The 6,000-nt window shown below is 31.0% G+C and overlaps 1 protein-coding gene across 6 annotated transcripts in view; it reads left to right on the top strand.

Moving 5' to 3' along the window:
* The first annotated feature begins 375 nt into the window (after window positions 1-375).
* The window catches only part of ntn2 (netrin 2), a 70,280-nt gene continuing 64,655 nt past the window's right edge, over window positions 376-6,000 (top strand). For all 6 annotated transcript variants that reach the window (NM_001441904.2, NM_001037415.4, NM_001441903.2 and 3 more), the window contains 1 exon segment: window positions 376-525. The gene's annotated coding sequence lies outside the window, so the exon portion shown is untranslated.

Genomic DNA, 6,000 nt, shown 5'->3' with positions numbered 1-6,000 from the left:
TACACAATAAAATAACAATAAACAAACAACAACAAAAAAACACATCAACTATCCTAAAAATACAATTTTCTAATCAAAAGTTAAGCATAAAGATTTTTGAAAATGTTGCAAGATTCTATGATTCCCCCCAAAAAGACGCGTGCCAGTACGATGCCCTAAAATGCTGTCTAGATAGGCGGCTCACTAGGATTTGAAACAGAGCCTTTCTCGCTAATGCAGTTTGTGTGTGTGTGTGTGTGTGTGTGTGTGTGTGTGTGTGAAAGGGGGGCTCAGTAGAGTTTCTCACCTTGGCTCGCTCTCTGTCACCCCTCCTCTCTCTCTCTCTCTCTCTCTCTCTCTCTCTCTCTCTCTCTCTCGTGTGTGTGCGCGCGTGTCAGTGTGTTTCTGTCTCATGAACGGAACTGACCGCTGCTCTGTCTGTGAGTTACATTCACCAGCAGACAACAGGACTAAATCACGAGCGATCTGGATTTATTTCACGCACATCTGCGCCTGAATGAGCTTTGGCGGGATTCAGAAATTCAGGTGAGTTCCCACACACAGTTTAGGCTTATCCACATCACGTGTTTTGTATTAATAAATGGAGATATGTATGGAATAACATATTTATGACGTGCATGTTGCTGGTTAGTGGTGGGAATGAGAGCTTTGGCGACTCACAACCAGTTTACCCGACTAATTAGCTACTAATTACGTTGATTTAAAGGGATAGTTCACCTAAAAATATAATTTATCATCATTTACTTTCCCTTGTTCTAAAATCTCGTTTGAGTCTCATTTTTTTTCTATTGGACACAAAAGAAGATATTTTGTAGAATGCAAAAAACCATTAAAATTCACAGTATTTGTTATTTATACTGATATCAAGTGTTACAAGCTTTTAAGCTTTCTTCAAAATATCTTCTATTGTGTTTAAGAGTATAAATAAACCCATAAAGTGGTTTATAAGCACTTGAGGGAGAGTGTAAAGTTAGTAAATTGTCATTTTTAGGTGAACAACCCCTCTAATGATGTCTTAAATGTTATTTTTTAGCTAATAGTTTCCCATCAAAACACATTCACTAGTGATTGTTTCTACAGTAAACCAATTATAGAGTGATAATGGCCGCTTCAATTGTTAGGAAACGTGTTTACACTTTACTATGAGAGTATTGTGGTCTGATTATAGTGTCAGTGATTTATGTGAATGATTTTCAAATGCAATTAATAGCTTCATTTAAAAAGATGCATGCTCCTTATTAATAAAGCACTGAGTGGTGATTGTTTTTAAATTAGCACACTGTCTAGGTGTTAATTGATTGTGATTTTGTATTATGATTAATCAGATTATATTGATTAAAGAGCATTGAGGGCTCTGTGCACTGCTCATACTCTCTAACAGGTGAGCAGTGAGTCAAAACTCTCTCTCCCTCTCTTTTTTTTTTTGCTGGTAATTTAACAGAGCGCTCCAAACTGTGTTTCGTTCCCGGTCCATGAGCGATGCCAAGCAAAGCAACTCTTCACGAGTCTTCTTAGGTATGCGTGACACCGGCGAGATTTCTGCTTCCCCTGATGGACGTGGCACACACACGTTTGAGTGTGTGTTTGTGTGGATTCCTGTGATTTTATTGCAGCGAAGCCCCTCTCTGGTTTCCCTGAGGTCACAGATGAACTGCAGAGTTAAACTTTGGGGAAAAACATTTACGCCAGCTCAGTTTACTGATCCTGCCCACTGCCGGCCCTCAAGAAAAAAAGGGGGGAATAAGGTCTCAAAGCTGTCAAAATGAAAAGCGCTGTGTTTGACAGTAAAGTCAGAGGTGTAGCAGACAAAGAGAGAGAGATCTGATAACTAAACCGTGTGGCAGATTCTTTCTTGACCTACTTGCATTCAACATCTCTGCCAGCGCTGTATACCTAAAGAAATCGTTGACTAAAATTTCGTCATTTACCTCATGTTGTTCCAAATCCATGCAGGTTTGTTTTCGTTCTGTGCAACACAACAGATGTTTAGCACAGTGTTTTTCCTCCTCTTTTAGTGCATTAGTGATGTAAAAGGATATAAGGATGATAACCGTTTTCAAGGTATACCACGGTTTGGAATAGTCAAGGATTTAAAACCGCCAACATTTTCTGTAATACCGTTCCTATAGGGTGTGTGTAAGATTTTTTTATTTACATTTTTTTGTTTTTTTTAGAACAACAGTATCTCCAGTAGAAAATATCTTTAAAGATGCTTTTAAATTGTTAGGAAATCTGTGTTTTTGAAACAAATGAAGACAGCAGAAGTCAATAATTCATTTGAATTATATAGCCTGGCTTATTTACTGCTCCAAAATAGGGGAATAGGGGGAAAAAGTTTTTGTTTTCAACCCAGACAATTAAAAAAAAATAAAAATAAAATTATATATATATATATATATATATATATATATATATATATATATATATATAAATAAATATATATATATATATATATATATATATATATATATATATATATATATATATATATATATATATATATTCAAATATTCCAATTTTTTTTCTTTTTTAAATATTTTCCAAATGATGTTTAACAGAGCAAGGAAATTCTCACAGCATGTCTGATAATATTTTTTCTTTTGGAGAAAGTCTTATTTGTTTTATTTTGGCTAGAATAAAAGCAGTTTTAAATTTTTAAACACTTTTTTAGGAACAAAATTATTAACCCCTTTAAGCTATATTTTTTCTCGATAGTCTACAGAACAAACCATCATTATACAATAACTTGCCTAATTACCCTAACCTGCCTAGTTCACCTAATTAACCTAGTTAAGCCTTTAAATGTCATTATATATATATATATATATATATATATATATATATATATATATATATATATATATATATATATATATATATATATATATATATATATATATATATATATAAATAAATAATAATAATAATAATAATTATTATTATTATTTTAGAGCACTAATCACAATTCTGCAAAACTGTTATATTTTTATCCAAGGTTATCATACTGTCAGAATGTTATAATGGCACATGCCTAATAAGGGTATTAAAAAAAATACTATTTTGAAAGCAGATATGGTGTCAGTCAGCAAAAACTAGCACACAAGTATCATAAAAATCTCTCTTCTCAAAAGGAAGATGTGAGGAACAGAGTGAAATGTAATTAAATGTTCTTATTTTCATGAAAAAGCATGCACTTTTAAATAATGGAAAATATTCTACAAATGTAATACTCTTTACAATGGAAAATAATGATTGTCTATTAAATCAAAAGCAATTTAGGCGATTTTAACACTATAACTCTTAAAAATAAAATGGACGGTGCTCAGCATAATTGAGTGCACCTCATATTGAAAATGAATATTTTTGTCCATTTTTCAGTGAATATAGGCAATGTATTTTGGTGCATTTAAACAAAATAGATTTATTAAACAGATCTATTTATTACAAATAATATTTTAGTCACTGAGCATCTTTAGAAATAGAAAGATGATACAATTTAATTCAAGCAAAATATTGCAAAATAAATTACAACCTACAAAATTTCAACACAATTTAAAATGTAAAATTTCTCATTTAAATTTGTATTTAATATATTAATATATAATTATAATTATATAACTATATTAATATATACTTTATAACATATACATTTGGCTGTACTAGTTTTTGTATTGTTATCGTGAGTTATTTTGTTAGATTAGCTCCAGATTTGGCTTCAATACTGACTAATCTAATGGATATGCACAAATATAGTATTGTAGAGCTTCCTATTAAAATATGAACTAACAACAGAGATTTGTGAGGGGTGTACTTATATATGCTCATCACTGTAAATATTGCATTTTTACAAAAAACAAACTTTTTTTGCACTTTTTTTTCTGCATTTGTATATATTTAAAGTGATTGTTTACCAAAAAACGAATATTTACTCAATTTTTACTCATCTTTAAGTATAGTATATTATATATTTGTTTTATTATTTTGAGTTTCCAAAACAAACTGCATATATTACCTAATCTCCTAACCTAATCTCTCTTACAAAAAATAGACTTATAGATCTTGCATATGCTTTGTATTTGCTTCCCTTTAAAAACAACTAAAAACAACAACAACAACAACTAAACAGTAAAACATGGGGAGCTACAAATGCTTTAGAAGATTGCCTTTAACCCTTATGTACTGTTGGGGATGTTTTCATCCACTCTGGGGTGATTTTGTGGCTTATTTTGGCTATGACGTTTTTTTTTTTTTTTAGCTAGCAGAATGATTTTTTGTGACAATCTTGATTTGACACATATTTTGAGAAAATGCTTTGAATAATAATAAAAAAAAACTTTGCGATACACTTTGGGTAAATTTACTACCCCTTTGTTATGTTTGGATGAAAACATCCACTGAATCAAACTGGTTTAGAAATGCATCAGATAATTTTTTTTAAAATTGTTTTGCATAGATCTGTTAATCAACCTCAGTTCTAATGAGACTATTGCTTAGAAAATTTACAGGATTTTAACTCTTTAGTTGCCAAATTCATAAATGATGTCACTGATTTGGTGAAAAAAAACACACAAAATGAGGCATTTTCAATATAAAGAGTATTGTGGACTGGATTTTGTTTCTCTTTTATCACAGTCTTTGACATGTGACCGATTAGCAACAACATTGGCTTTGATACATTGTTAGATATAGTTTTTTTCTCCCTAATTTACTGTTGTTGGCTGTTTTTTGCCCCATGTGCAAGAATTCTTACAAATTAAACAAAGTGTTTTTGTTTTGAATTACACAGAGGTACGCAGAGGTACACGGCAGGGGTGTCCACTTTTGTTCACGTTTGCGATTGAGTCTTTAGAGGAGGCTATTAGAACACATACTGGAATTAAAGGCTATAAAACTAAAAGTACTGATAATAAACTAGCATTATACGCAGATGATGTAATTTTATTTATTTCTTAGCACAACAATAGCATTCCAAATATTCTTAATTTGATTAATCACTATGGTACATTTTCAGGGTATAAAATTAACTACGACAAGTAACTGTTCCCAAACTGTTCTACAGCAAATTCTTCTTCCCAAGCAGATTTAATGTTCTCCATAGATGAACTTTTCATCTGTTCTAAACCCTTGTAAAGCAAGGAAATGGTAGTACCTCTTAAATAATGCTATATCAGTTTTTAACATTCTTTAAAACATCTTCTTTTATGTGCAACAATAAATAAATAAATAAATAAACTAACAGGTTGGTGACAAGTAAAGAATGACTACATAATGTGAGATTTTTTCGATTTTCATGAACTATCGCTTTAAATAATGCTATATCCGTTTCCAACATTCTTCAAAACATCTTCTTTTAGGTTTAAGAAAAAAAAACTCACCACAAGAATGAATTTCAGGGAAGAATGACCACATAATGCCAGACTTTTCATTTTTGGATGAACTATCCCTTTGAATTACACTAAATCGGTCGCTAACATTCTTCAAAACATCTTCTTTTGTGTTTAAAAGCAAAAAAGAAACTCAAACAGGTTTGTGACAAGTGAAGAATGACTAAATAATGTCAGATTCTTTATTTTTACATGAACCATCCCTTTAAATAATGGTTTAGCTGTCTCTAACATTCTTCAAAACATCTTCTTTTGTGTTTAACAAAAAAAAAATCAAACAGTTTTGTGACAAGTAAAGAATAACTACATAATGAGAGATTTTTATTTTTGAAGGAACTATCCCTTTAAAAAAACGCTATATCGGGTTTTAACATTCTTCAAAACATATTTTGGGTTCTACAAAAAAAAAAAAAACTCAAACAGTTTTAGGGAAGAATGACTCCATAATGCCAGACTTTTCATTTTTGAAGGAACTATCGCTTTAAATAACACTATATCGGTTTCTCACATTCTTCAAAACATCTTCTTTTGGGTTCTAGAAAAAAAAACTCAAACAGTTTTAGGGAAGAATGACTACATAATGCCAAACTTTTCATTTTTTGCATGAACTGTCCCT

This window comes from Danio rerio, chromosome 24 (assembly GCF_052040795.2).
Source record: "Danio rerio strain M-AB ecotype USA chromosome 24, GRCz13ab, whole genome shotgun sequence".
In the NCBI taxonomy this organism is placed as follows: Eukaryota; Metazoa; Chordata; class Actinopteri; order Cypriniformes; family Danionidae; genus Danio; species Danio rerio.
Note: the sequence above shows the minus strand (reverse complement) of the source record. Positions and strands in the feature narration are given on the sequence as shown.